The following is a 15,414-nucleotide window of genomic DNA, read 5'->3' as shown; positions in this document are numbered from 1 at the left end:
ATCATGGTCTGTTTTGCGCTCTATATGTTTTTTTTAGCTGTTTCTGCCATGGAACTTGTAATGACAGCCCATCTTCTATCATATTTAGTTTTAATATGGCAGCAAAATTCAAATAAAATCATTCAAAATATATATTATTACTAAGCTTTTTCATGGTTTCCAGCAGCTTTGGTGTCTTGCACAGAGGCACAGCTCGCCACGTAAGAAGACTTTGAGTTTAACCTTTGTCTGTACGGTCTGCTCTGACAACACTAGCCAACACCGTGTTGTGGCGCTAATGATACATGCTTCACCAGGCCAACCAGCCGTATGCATAATATTATTGCCTCGGTAGCCTATTGTTGGTTTTGTGGTTTACTCACAAACAGTGGCCTAACCAGACCAACCAAACTGTATCATTACAACAATTTATGTCATGCCTAACTACATGCTCCTCTTTACTGGAGGCCCTGGCTGCCTGCGCGCTACCGGCCCCTTTTGCATAATAAACCTCCACCCAATTTGTCATGAAATCCCTCATTTGCTGGATCCTCCGAACGGCAGATTATGCTTATTTTTCATTTGGACAGTGGGAGCCAGAGCCAGGTGTTTGGCAGCAGCGGAGTGTTCAGGTGTAACTGTGCCTCTGACGGGACATGACGAGCGGAGCCACATGAAGGATGAGGCGTGGAGCGTTTTTGGAGAGAGGGGCAGCCCGCGACCCCCATCCCACAAGAACCCCCCCCGCTCCACCCCACAGGCAGCAACGCCAAGGAGAGGAAACTTTCTTCTGAATTAGTTCTTGCTGGAGTCAGCGCCTATTTCTTAATTAGCCAGTTGAAAGCATATTGGAAATACAGCTGTTAGTCGAAGAGAATGGAGACAAGATTAATTTCGTGTCCCTCCTGACAATAGTGGGCCAATCTTTAACAAGTGCTTTTAATGAGACGGATAATGCAGAACTTTTCTATTACAAAACCTATTGTGTCCATGTAGTTGTATTAGAAAATAGGCCTATTTCGTGCATTTATCTGGACACAACTAAGGCCATTTCCACTCTGCCTATTTCTCCATTCATCATATTCTAAAATGGCATTGTTTCAAAGTCCAACATCATAAATATAATGGGTCGAACATTGTCAGTGTAGTGATTTGATTGGTTGGCTAACATTTCTTTGTGTTGTAATAGTATATATAGAGTTTAGAACCTTCACAAGTATTGAAAGCACTTAACATCAATGAATCATTTTCACATTCAAACATGTCATTCACCCGTATACTATTGTACGCAATACTGTCATTGGGGACAATATTTTTGAAGTATCTTGCCCAAGGACATGATGACAGTATGCAATCATGGGAGTGGTAACCTTGTCGATTATGTTCTAGGTTTTCTACATCCTCCACATAGTTCACACATGCTTGAATTTGGGAATCATGAATAGAGAATTCGCTTATTATAAACAACATATTTATATTTATTCAGAAAGGGGACACATGGGTTCAAAGACTGGGTTTCAGCTTGGAACTTGGCAACCCAAATGACTCAAATGATTCTCATTCTGCTTTCTGATTAGAGAATTGTCTTCCAAACCAACTGCATGTTTTTGTAACTAAAAGTCAACATTACAACAGTAAAGTAATATTGTATTTGAACATGTTTACTTGGTATCTGAGGGCACAGAAATATTGTGTGTGAAATTTTTAAATTACAATGTGACATACCCTTTCTTTTAAAGGCACTGTACATGAACAATTTAACCAATTCATTTTAAAGCGTTTACAGCAGTGCAAAAATATTCCTCACTTTCTTACATAGTCTGAGCGTCCTAAAATCTTTACCAAAATTTGTTAAGATGAAGATAAATCTGTTGATTTGACGTGGTTGTTAAAGTTCAAGTCTGAGTCCATTATTACCCCAGTATTCACGTTCATGGATTTTTAGGGCACACCCAAAGCTTTAAAACTGCTTTTTCAGACTTAAGCATCATATAGCAAAGCACATGGATCTTTGTAATCTAGATAGAGCTTGTATTGTGTTTTTGCTTGTGTTTTGGTTTGATTGTTTTACTCATTTCCAAGACATGAGTTGGGTAATGCAGCTTTAATGACAATTTTGTTGAACAGTTTGTTGTGTATTGGGCTGCATGTTAATAACATAATATCATTTTGTAGATATATATGGACATGAACACTTTTATTTTGTTGCCAGCGGGATTGATTATCAGTCGTATAATTCACAAGTCTACATTTTGCCGTTCTCCCTCTTCAGATAAATCACATTTCCACGTGAGATGATGTTGACATCTTCATCAGGTGCTGTGGCGTAAGCATGCCTGCAGCCAGCTCATCTCAGCACTCATATTAAAACATCCTCCCTCTGAAATATTGACTTTAATATCTCATTTGAAAAATTCATGTAACCTTTGATGTTAAATCCATGCTCAATTTTGCAGAATATTATAGGAATAAGCAGAAAGAGAATATCAGGCATTAATGTGTGTTTTGTGCTTGTGTGCTGATCTCCTCTGTGTTCTTTTGAGTCCAGCGGGGAAGAGAGGGCCATTACGACGAAATGAAAAGACCTATTGATTGGACTCTTACGCCTTTTCTATTTGCCTCATTTCCTAAATGCATGATAATAAGGGTGCACGCAGCCACTGAAACCAACAATACTCCGTAATGAATGCAAGGCTAAAGAATTAGCCCAAGTTTGCATAATGATCCACAGATGTTTCCATCAATGGCTCATATGCATTTCGCTGTTTTGTTCCATTTGCTAAATACGTGCTCGCCGCCTTTTACCATTATGATGCAATCAGCGCATTATCACATGATTTCTGTTTTGATGAATGTGTTGTTAGTGGCAGACATGTCGGAGGATGTTTAAAAAAAAAAAAGCTTTAATAGCTTTAAGTAGTGTAATATTAGTGTTGATGTGTTATAACTGATAATGGAGGGAGCACTGAATTAAAACCAATATTGAACATAAATATGGCACATTTCTGAGCATTTTTACATAACCCTGCTACAACGGGAAACACATGCACTCCTTTTGGGGTGTGGAATTTGGCCTCGACCTTCTTGCTGTGAGACAGGGGTGCCAACCACCATAAAGCTGTGCTGCCCGACCAAAGCGTAATAGTTAAAAAAATATGGCTACACTAACATTACTTTACTTTAGCTAATAGTTCTGGCAACATGACCATTAAACGTGTTATAATATTGTTCCCTCATCAAAAACATATCTAGTTTTATTTGGTTTCATGCACGCTTGTTTGAGGAATCCTGTTAAGTAAGTCCTCTCCCCTCTGAGCCTTAGAAATACACCTTTTCAAATTGCCCAGGATTGTGATGACATAGAAAGAGCTCAGAGATCTTGTTAGCTGTTCAAGACCATAAATTCTCATCAGATAAAGTTTTCAGCGTTCATTAAAACTGCATGCTTGCATTGTCATGGGCAAGCTAGCTTTTGCTTATTTCCCCTTTGTAATTTCCATGGCCTGTAATTTTCCGTCTGAGAGCTTGAATACAAACCCTTCACTGATATAAAGGAGTTTTGTATTTCCTCGATTCGTTTAAAGGTCCCATATCGTGCAAAATCTACTTTTCAGAGCTTTTAACCTTCTTACAGTGCTATTTGTGCCTTATATGTGTGCCCAAAGTGTTTTTTTTTATTGATTCCCGCAGTTTTTAGCTACAGAACAGACTATATCCTTTCGTCGAATCTGCACATTGTTGGGGGGTAGCTACAACCGCGCGTCATCACCTTAACCACGCCTCACCATTCCCCCTTCTCCCTCCCTCCCCTCCCGTCTACGCCGAGGGGGAAAGGGGGAGTGAGGGTGAGTGCTGCCGCGAGTCTCTCTTGCTCCGAGTGTGAATGAGGAAGAGAGCCATGCGGCTAGAGTCACGTTGCTGCGCTGTAAATCATTAGACTTGTGTTGTAGAACAACAGTTACATTTGAGTGTTGGCACAGACGATGGAGCGCGGGAGCTGTACATACACCGTCTCCACGCTGAGACTACGTCACAGGGTGGGCAGGGGAGCCAGATCGCTCTTCGCAAGGGTGGGGGCGAATCTCAAACTAAGCCGTCTGCATTAACCGGTTTGTGAGCGGGGTCCAAGGTCTGGGTGATATCATAACTATTATGTTATGGGTGTTGCACAACCCTTATTATTATCAAATATACCCTTAGGATAGACTACGAAACGGGAAAAAAGCATGAAATGGCACCTTTAAGTTCGAAAACATGAGGTGCTAAAGTAAAGTTACTCGAGAGAATGATAAATGCCAATAACAATACAAATAATGCAGAATGTGTTCTTTTAAGGCACTAGATTTCTTGGAGCAATTCATTAAGCCATACACCAAGCAAGAAACTCATGTGAACAAGTTTAAGCAAGCAGGCCAAGATTAGCTTCAAAATGGATCTAGATATTTTTTTCTAAGATATGAAGGCATTAGTAATAGAATAGAAAGTAAAATGCACTTTGTTATACGCTTTGCAAAAGTTGGTGCATCACGCTCTTGGCCAGGTTTGTCCTACGTTTATGTTACCGATAAAGGAACAGAACCATGTCCAATCACTTACTGTAAGTCTCCTTATCACTCGCAGTTTGCCAATAGATGAAGGAAAGGTATGGGACTTCTCCTTTGGGCAAATCGTAGGCGCTGCTCCCGTAACCAGCATAGCTAAACATAAAAGCAAAACAAGGTTATCTGGAGTCCCCCCGCTTTGATCCACAGTACAGCAGGACTGTTAAGCGAGAAGTTAATTGTGGTGTCTTGCTCTGCCGAATGCTGTTGTCTAATTTTCTCTGGCTGTTTGCGTGTGCATTACCCTTAGGCAGCAAATTTGCATAATGAACAATGTGAGACGGGGCGCTGTTTTGTCAGTCCAAGTGCGTGCGGAGGGGCGTGGCTGCTAAAGAAGCCTTAACACATTGTTTTACAAGACACAGCAACTATTGTAGTCTAAGGTAAAAGGTTGGGGGTTCAAATCCTTCTCTTGTCAGGTTATACTGTTGTATGTTACCAGGGACAATAATTGAGGCATGAACTGGGGAAATGTTGGGTGCTTGAGCAAAAATACTACGTAACGCGTTTCCTGCACCCATGTAATCTAGTACTCCCCAAGTTACTTTTTCAAATCAGTAACGCATTAGTTTTGGTTGGGTCTCATTTCCTCACCACAATCCCAGAACCAAGTTTGTTTCCCAGCCACAGAGTAAAGAGAGATCCGCAGCACCAAACACTCAACGCTTGTTGTGAGCCTGCTCATTGTGCCACTAGTGACTGGGACTCGTTTTGAAAAATTCCGTCTCCTTCGTTATAACCACTATTTTGTAGCTGAGGAGTAAATGTAGGGTAACTCTCAGAGACTCAGGTCTTTTGGAGTGACAGGGCCACTCCTGAAGACCTTCTATGACTCTGTGGTGGCATCAGCCCTCCTGTACGGTGTGGCCTGCTGGAGCAGCAGCATCACAGAGAGGGAGAAGAGGAGGCTGGACAAAGTCATCAAGAAGTCCAGCTCGGAGCCGAGACTCGGTGCAGGAGGTGGGGGACAGGAGGGTCCTGGCTAGATTCACATCTATGCTTGACCATGAGTGCCACCCCCTGCAGGACACTCAGGGGGTGAACACACACACTGTCCGCTCTGGAGAGCAACTTCAGTGAGAGACTGATCCACCCTCGCTGTGTGAAGGAAAGGTTTCGCAGGTCTTTCCTTCCTGCTGCTGTCAGACTTTATAACAAACACTGTTAGTCCTGAACACTCGCAATACTGACCTAACCATGTGCAATTCCGTCATATGTGCAATTACTGTCGTGATTCATGTGCAATTACTGTGAAATTCATGTGCAATCCATGTGCCGTCGTGACACATATTCATGTGCAATTACTGTCGTGATCACATGCAATGGTATTTATGTATGTATTTATTTATTTATTTATTTTACCTTTATTATTTTCCCCTCCATCCTTTGTTGGGAAATGGGAGGTTTTGTCTATGGGAGTTTTTGTTTATATGAGATCTTCTACTGAGAGTGTTTTTCAAACTTCCTATAAGTGATCTGTTCTTCTGTATCTACCTTTGTATCTACCTGCGTTGCATCAATGAAATTTCCCCATGTGGGACAATAAAGGAATATCTTATCTTATCTTAACGGCAATATGATGAGTTTGATTTAAATAAACAACAAGCCTAAAACAGGCACTTTCTGTTGGTGTGCATCGCTGCCCTTTCTAATCCATTTTTAATCTAATTTTGTTTTAGCAATGTTTTTCATTGCTTTGTGTTGTGGTAATCTGTCAACATAAAAGATAAATAAAGCTCAGTCAAACGCATTTACTTTGCTTATTTATTTGATATTTTAAAGATTATGTTACTGTGTTCAGCAACGCAAAGGCATTGTTTGCAACAAAAAAAAATGGTTCTGCCCTTGTAAAGATACATTGTCAAAGCAGCTCTTGGGGACAAAATGAGACGGCTGTGTGCTGCTTTCCCATTTCTAAGTTTGCCGTGGTTCTGGAAGTTCATTGGTTATTCTTATTTGCCATCGAGATTCAGATAAATGCAAATAGCCTATTTAGAGTTAAAAGACACAACAGAGGCTAAGTGGTAACTAACGTCCATAACACGATTGTTTTCAGTCCCATGTAAAACTTAAAATTCTGCTAAATGTTTTAATAACTTAGTGTTTCTGCTCAGTTTTTACCACATAGCTGATTGGCCCTGAGCAAGCTTTCAAACATTTAATGTTTATATTTGTTTCCAGAATCGCGGAACCATGAGGTGGGCAGTCACTGTCTCTGAGCTCCATTACAGAGTTTAATTCTCTGAAACCCATGAAGTGCGCTATTAGAATGCTAGTTCTACCGCAATACATGCTCTGGCCTCAAACAATTTAAAATGAACGAATGATGAATGAACGAAATGAATGAACAGTTCTGTTTATTATTATATTATATTTAACATATTTTTAACATATAACAAAACACATAGAACAAAGCAAGATAGAAAAACAAAAGTGGACAAAGACATCCTAAATAAAGTCACGGCACATATTTATCATGGTAAGAGTTCCATGTGGTCCATAGTCTCTCAAATTAAGTCAAAATGTGATTTATTTATTTTTTCCCATTGATTGTTGGTGCAGGTTGTGTCATCCATTTTTTGTGAGGGCCTTTTCCCCTGCCTCTAGGACAGTGGTTCTTAACCTGGGTTCGATCGAACCCCAGGGGTTCGGTGAGTCAACCTCAGGGGTTCGGCTGAGGTCAAAACACACATCAGACTCATACGATTCGTGCTGCATGGAATTTGGTGCGCTCAGTTGTCGACTTGTGACTGTCGTGAGGGTACGTCTTATGATTTCTTTCTTAATATTTTAGATTGACTCAAAGCTCACCTTTCTGGGCAATGTCTTGGTACCAGCTTGCACCTAAGAAGGCCAAAAGGACCAGGGAAATCGCCAGAGTCTAAACTGTATCAAAACCCCTTTTGGGATAAGACCTGTCACCAGTCTGGCCCCAAAAGGGCCAAAAGAACCAGCCCAGAGTCAAGCCTGTGTGAAAGCCCTCCTTTCTGGGCTAAGTTTTGTTAAGTTCTGTTAAGTGCAAAACTTAGATCATAAGAGTTTAAAATATTTGTTTCGTTTGTATGTTTTGATTAGTTCTTTCCATGTCGTAAGCACAGATCTGACTCTACTTCCTCTAAATTACTTGCGTTTGTTATCTGCCATTAAAGGAATAATTTTTGGTGCCAAATTTGAATCTCATTTCCTCGTGGCGTGGACAGCCGAGTAGTCCTCCCACATGTCAATCATTGCCTGCGTCCGTCCTGCAGCCTCGTTCTGGCTCGTCCCCAGGATAGCAGCACATTCGGAAGAGACGGAAATCTGCGGGGACGAGAGACACGATGCAATCCGTTTCACTTATAAAGAAACGCACCTGTAGCAGCGGGGCTGTTGCGTGCTTGCGCACTAGGTTTGATTGTAGGCGGCATTTTGGAAACAACAGGAGGGTGGGGGGTGAGTGTGCGCATGCGCATTTTAAAAAAAAGGGACTAACAGTCACTTGAGTTCTCAAAACGGCGAAAAATCCTCTATTATTCCCTTAAGGCCTGTTCAAGAATTGCATGTTTTACTATACAGTAGAAATCGGGTACAGCGCCCCCCTGACAGCGACATTTAGGCCATTAAATTATAAAACCTGTTTCCATAATTCCAAGAATAATTTCTCCTTATTAGTGTTTATAGCCTTTGCAGAGCTACCACAATCCCTGTTTAAGTGTCTGTAGGTGTTAGTGGCAATTAGCTGCTGTGCATATGCGTCACTATACTCAAAATGCTATATTACCCCTAAAGGAAATGATACTACATAAACAATATGATACGCAAATACAAAAGTGAACTGGTAATGTTTTTGGACATGGTAGACTCAAAAGATTGCAGTTAGCTTAAAGGACCTGGACTTGAATTTGAACCATGAGTCAGGAGGTATTAGCCCTGCCCACTTAGTTCTTTCTTCCACTCTGATATTGCACCATGACACAGAAACAACTGTCTGGGATAGTCATGACCGGGAATTGGATGTCTAAAACAGTATCAGGATGTTTTTAACCCACGATTCTCAGTCTCTTATTGGACAAAAAGAGGTGACCCTCTATAGCTTCAATATTATTACCCAACAAAATGCTTTATAAAATGCACAGATTATATATATGTATTACAATTTACTTTTTTTTTTTAATTTAACTGTGTTTACCATATTATGCATGATTTAAAGGGAATTAAATAGCTTATTCCACACCTAAACTTATTGATATGTGCCCTCCTTTGTGACCACCACACCAATGTTCCAAACCAAACCGCTCAAAGCCTACAAAGTGTCAGAAACGTTTAAATGTTCACAGCGGACCCCCCCAGACATTTGTTGTATCATATTGATGGTCAGCAAATGTTTCAGAACATGAACCATTTGACGCCAACTGTCCCTAATGAAGTGGTCACTGGTGCATGAATGATCCACTGCTGTCACTAAAGACTTGTGCAAATCTGTTTCTTTAAAATGGGAATGGGAATTGGAGCTTTCAACAATGTACGGGCAGTGGATAGATTTGAAATAGCTGAGCTACAATGCATTCATATTTAATTGCAGTTTTTCTCATACGGATTGCAATTACATTTGCAAGGTGAAATATGAACTGACAAACAATGTATTTCAGAACATGTTTGTACAGAGCTAAACTAAAGAGTGTTTCCCCATTCGCCTCTTGACCACCACCAATTACCACTTTTATGTGTATGTATGACGGGTATAGGAGGTAGGTGAAAACAGGAATTTTCTGAACTCTTGAAGGGCACTAGGATTACTCAAACATGTATGAATCAATCAATCAGTCAATCAGTCAATATACAACTCTGAGTAAGATAATGATAAGCAAACACTATCATAACACTGTTAAAATCTCATAAAAGTTGTTTTTTCATAATGTCTCCTTTAAACTGCATGACACTCTCGGCCGTTACCAGCACACGATAAAAGCTATTTCAGACTTTCTGTATTCACTGTAATCAGGACTGAACACCATTGACGTTTTTCCTCAAACCTTCATAATTTTAAATCTTAAAAAGCACCATTGCTCAAGTGTGCTGAATAAAGCTCGGACAAATATGGGAACTTAAAAGCCAGTAGATTTTGGGTCTTTAGACTATAACACACCTGCTTTAAGCCCTGGGGAGCTTTCTGTGCAGCTCTAGTGGTCAGCTCCACATTCATCACTGCTCCGGCCCTAAAACACCCTGGGTTTGGCTTAGCGCATCTGCGAGGTGCCAGAATGGACTCCTCATAGCGGGACAGTTCACCCGCTGTTCTTTCGCTGCCTCAGCTTAACACCATCCTGTGTCCTGGGACATCACCTGCACAGGGCCAGCTGGTCTCCATGTGCTCATAAGCATGTCTCTAATACTGTAATATTTATAGACTTATAGATGTATGTCCTAAATGTACGTCTAATTGGAATGTATGGGTATTTTAGCCATTAAATTAATCTTATTTTTAAAGCAAATATATCATGCTTTTTCATGTAGTTAATTAATTGCATTATAAAATAAGTAGATAATATTTTTACTTAATTGTGTTCATTGTAAATTGCATTATTAATACAACAGTTTAGTACTAGAAACAGGTCGATTGACTTTCAAAACTGCAGATCTGAAAAGCCCCGCTCTTCATAGTGACATTTTACTGCAAGCAGCGGATTGTCATTTACATGTATACATTTTCTTTTTGAGTGTTATTATTTTCAAATAATAATAATCAAGTACAGAGATGTGGGTGGTAATAACGGGTAAGTGAAAACTGACTTTTTTGGAGTACTTGAACCTCAGGTGCAGTTACTCAAAAGTGCATGAATCAAACAAAATACAACTTTGAGTTAACTAATGATGAGGAAACACCATTGTAACAAGGTTATAAGCTCACTGAAATGAATTTGGCATAATATGTCCTTCTAATATATTCATAGAGTTTGGTGTGTAATTGCTCTAAGTAACTTAATACTTAAAAAAAGATTGTTCACAGGCAGATCTTAAAGAGTTTTAAAGAAAGAAACGTAACAAAACAGAACATATCTTGACGAGAGAAGGAAAAATAGACCGAAATTATACACAGTAGCTATCCTACACAAAGAAAAAGGAAATTAAGGCATTTATAATTCAAACCAACGGTTCCATTTAGCCCACAGTCACACAAATTTGTCCTCTTTCAAATTAAGTCCAAATGTAATTTTTTTCCAATTTGCGAATGTCCAGTATGATGTCTGTCCAGTCCTTGATTATTGGTACATTTTGTGTCATCCATTTTTTTGTGATTGCTTTTTTGCTGTTTGCCACGAGGAGGCTCCAGAGATAGCTGCTGATTGTGTCCATTGCAGGAGTCTTGAGGCCCAAATACAGAGTTCTGAAATCCATTAGGATATGTCACAAATAGTTTGTAAGGCTTTGTTGAGCTCAGTCCAAAACTTGTGAACAACAGGACAGTCTCAAAACACAAGATAGTGGTTTGCCTCTTGCTGCCACAGCCTTTCCAACAGTCTGCATTTCCCTGTGAGAAAAGGGCAATTTGACATGGGCTTATAAATAAACCAGACACACTTTTCCAACAGAATTCCCTCCAAATATGTGATCACGTGGTTCTCCTGTGAGATGTACATATACATTGCCATTCTTCATCAACCAGAACAAAGTAATCTTATCTTTCCCATTTGCCCTTATTGAAATCAGTAGAGTGACTGCCCAGATTGTTAATACATTTATACAATTTAGTGTTTCAGTCAATAGGTTTTGATGACGATCATAATTTTTTATTTCGTGGTTATAATAACTCCTTCTTTGTCAATACCTATTAAACTCCTGTTTGTCCAAGCCAAAGGATTCTTTCAACTCATCAAAGCTCTTCAGATGATTATCCTTTACAATCTGGTGCCAGACTTTAAATCTTGAGTCTGTGCTGTTCGGTGTGAAATCTTGATCGTAAGCCAACCAGTTTAAGATTTGAACATCTTTGTTTATTTTGTGTGTTTTGATTTGCTCCTTCCATGTTGTAAGAACAGTTTTCAGCCAAGGGTTCTCCACCTCCCCCAAATGACTCAACCGTTCGTCATCTGCCAGTAAGGCCTATACAGGACGCCCCGGCACAACACTACTGGTAATCTCAATATTTTTCCATTGAGCTTCATATTCTGGGTTACACCAGTATAGCAGGGCTATGATCTGAGCTGAAATAAAGTATTTTTTCAAACAAGGTAAACCCCAGCCTCCTTTTTCTTTTGATAATCTTAAAGTTTTAAATCGGATATGGCTTTTTTCCCTTGCCGTATAAATCCTGAGATTGCTTTATTCCACTCATCAAACAGCCGGTTGGGGATGGAAATCGGAAGAGTCTGGAACAGATAAAGAAACCTGTGCAAAGTTGATCAACATTTCGGACATCTTAAGCCATATCTGATGATTAATTATATTCTCTCCCCCTTCTGATGCAGAGAAGTCATGAGAATCTCCATCTGGGCTGGCAGGTCCCCATTTGTCTAGCGGGGACAGGTTTGTTTGTCATGTTAGCCTTGTTAGCTTCGTTAGCTTGTGTTGCGGGCTGTCTTCCAATGGGACCGTGGGCCCTCAGCTTTGTTTGTTTTGGTCCCGTAGTGTTACCAGCGGTGCGTCTACTCAAAGTGCCACCATGACCGATAGTCCATATTTAACTTTTAATGTATTCTAGATGACGTTTTGCTTTGCATTTCAGTGTTTCTCCTGTTTGGGAGTTAATATTTTATTATTTACAAGCGCTTGTAGTCCTGGTTTGGAAATGGTTCCAGATTAGTCCTGATTATTCTACCCTGTTTTGTAATATCTTATTTTGTTCTTGTTAATCTTTATTTTGCCTTTAGTAATTTGCCTTGCCAAATTATTCTGTATATCTGGGTTTAGACCTGGGTTAGTTCAACAATAAATATATTCCAGAAAGCCTACAATTGATCTCATTTTTTAAATAATTAAAATATAATCAGACTTGCAATACGTTCTGACAAATGCTATCATAAATGTAACCATGTTTCTTTATGATTATGCAATATTTTAAAAGCCCAACTTCCTCTTCCACTTGTTTTGCCTGCAAGATACCAGAATATTTTATTTTCAGAAATAGCTTGGCCTCATTGCTTTGCATTTGTCCTGAATGCTGTTACCTCATCAGTCTGTCACATATTACCAGGCACTGGTCCAACACTACCAATTGGAAAAATAAATAAATACTTTTATAATAAATTGATATTTACCAATTCAAAGCCACTATGAATGAATTATTTTGTCGATTACAGGTTTGAGTTTGCTTGTTATTTGCTAATATTTGATGGATGCAGTGGCCGATTTGCCTTGCATGTCCCACATCTCCACACCTCATTAATATTGCATGATCTTGTTAGTGTCTTCTGCCTCGTGGTTACCCCCTCCCCGCCCCCAACCCAAAGCTGGAGGGTACGTCTGAAAGTCAACTTGCATCTCGCGCTCTCGTACCAGCCTCATAGCGGGACAGGCTCATATCCATCCGCGGATTATCCCAACACGTCTTCCCCCTTTTCCAAAAATCATTACAGTGTCAAAAGCATTAAGATTAACTCCTTCCCTCTGTGTGTTAGGAATACATTTAACGTGTGATTTTCAGGCAAATAAGCCAGCGGCATACATGAGTAGCTCCACGACAGTTATGAATGAGGTTCCTGTAGTTTTTTAAATGGAAAGTGTAATTTTGCATTTGAAGGAAATCTGTTTTATCACTTAATAACATATTGTAGTAGGAGTCATCTGAGTCAAGCCAATATCCACGGTTTATTATCAGTGACATTAATAGATGAAATGTTCTGCACTAACAGTTCATACTTCAATATGTTCAACAATTTTTTTGTTTAATTTACAGAAAGGAACTGTAATTGTTCCCCAATGGACATCTGACCTATCCCAAAACGGCACAGGTGTAATTGAAGAAACAGCTTTTGTGATGATCAATACTTGGGTTTTAAAGGTACACTATTTCACTTTTCTAGTGAGCAGTTTGCACCTGCCTCTGCCAGACATGTCATTGCTTTGCCTAGAATGTTAATGTTCCAAAGCATGGCATTAATGTATCTGACTTTATTCAGTTACAGGTGTTTTGTTATTCAAGATACTTTTAAAAACATGCAATCTTACTGTGCGCAGGTTCACCCTTTTCAGTAAAGATTTGCCTTAGAACTACAAAGACTTATCGTGCGTTCAGACAGCGGTGTAAAAACTTGATTTGAAGACCTCTGTATATTTGAAGGCAGACACTTTCAAACAAGTGTGAATGCCTTTTTACGCAATCGATCGGGCTGTTGAATGAAAACAGATCCACAAGGATAGGAGGAGAGCAGCATCAGCTACCTTTGCATGCGCTCTTATTTACAGCAAAAAATTAAATAAATGAAAAAGTTTCTCAGAGAATCCTCTGCTTTTTCCACAGTCTTATAGTGCGTTAAGACCGTGGCGTCCAATTCGCGCCTGAAGCAGGACGCCTATACATTTGAAGAGTGAGGGGTTGATGTGTTTCCCTGCTCCAGGGCTTGTCTGGGACCCGCAGATACTTCAGAGGTGAGCAGAGTCTAGTGAATATATATATATATATTTTTTTTTATTGTTGCAGGTTTTTTTTGTGGGTCGTGCGTAGCACGTCACTGGAGCTTAGTCTCTGATTGGTTGCTGCGCCGCGTCTTCCGCAGAAAAGTTGAGCTTTGTTCAACTTTTCTGCTTTGGACGCTTTAGACGCTTTGGGCGCTTTGGACGCTTTCGACGCGCCGGACGTTTTTGGACGCGGCGGTGTGGACGCTGCTTTAGAGTCATCACAGTCATCACAGTGTCAGGCTCAGTGAATTCACTGTTGTAAGGTTGATCGCAAGCAACCATTGTAAACATGCATCATGTTGGAACCAAGTCCTGGGCTTGAACGATGGCATTCATTTTGAGTCTACAGGTTGCTCTCATTGGTGTGTATCGCCAGTTTAGCTTTTAGCAGTATGTCTGGTGGCCATGCATCAATGAAATTTCCCCATGTGGGACAATAAAGGAATATCTTATCTCTTATCTTATCTTATTAGTGCTCTTTTCCCCACCAGTGTGCGAGCATGCAAACTATGTGACCCCTCGGACCAATCAGAGCGAGAGTTGTTATCAAGCAGATCGAGCCTTTTTAGGATTTTTTTTTTTTTTTTTACTGAGACAAAGTTCATGATCTAAAGATAGTCAAAAATCGCCACAAAATCAGATCCTTGCGAATGCTGTTAGCCGAACAGTTTGTTTTTACATTGCACTCTATGAGGGATTTTTTTTGTGATGCTTAGGATTTTTTTTCTGCAATATCAATGGACTGACCGTGAAATCATTTTTTTACAAGATGCAAGTTGAATCGCCTCTGATTGACTGCCTTTCTTCCTGCCTTACCATAGGCCTGTGTCAGGTTATGATTAGGCATAATGGAAATGGTTAAGATTTGGGAACATTTTAGTACTAGCCAATCATCAAAGACGTTGACAGTCAGAAGCAAGCCAGTCAGAGGAGTGCTTCTGTCACCTTGCTAAAAACAATTTCAACTGTCGGCAGGTTAAAGCTAGCAATACCCTATCCTCAGATTTTGTAATAGATCCATGGTTGGAACCTTACGATTTGAGGTTTTGCAGCAAATATTAGTAACTGAATCATGATGACCCCACAGTCATGAGGAGTGCCACAACAAGTATTCATTTATACACCTCACTGGCAAAACAAATCTGAATTGCAGTCGTCCCAGATAGATGCCATCAACCAGTTAATAAACGACTAAAAATCGGACTAACCACGAATTAAAGTCCAGTGGTCCTGGTGTTAT

The sequence above is a fragment of the Eucyclogobius newberryi genome, unplaced genomic scaffold, assembly GCF_026437365.1.
Source record: "Eucyclogobius newberryi isolate DKJ021-1_F unplaced genomic scaffold, fEucNew1.0.hap1 SCAF_9, whole genome shotgun sequence".
In the NCBI taxonomy this organism is placed as follows: domain Eukaryota; kingdom Metazoa; phylum Chordata; class Actinopteri; order Gobiiformes; family Gobiidae; genus Eucyclogobius; species Eucyclogobius newberryi.
Note: the sequence above shows the minus strand (reverse complement) of the source record.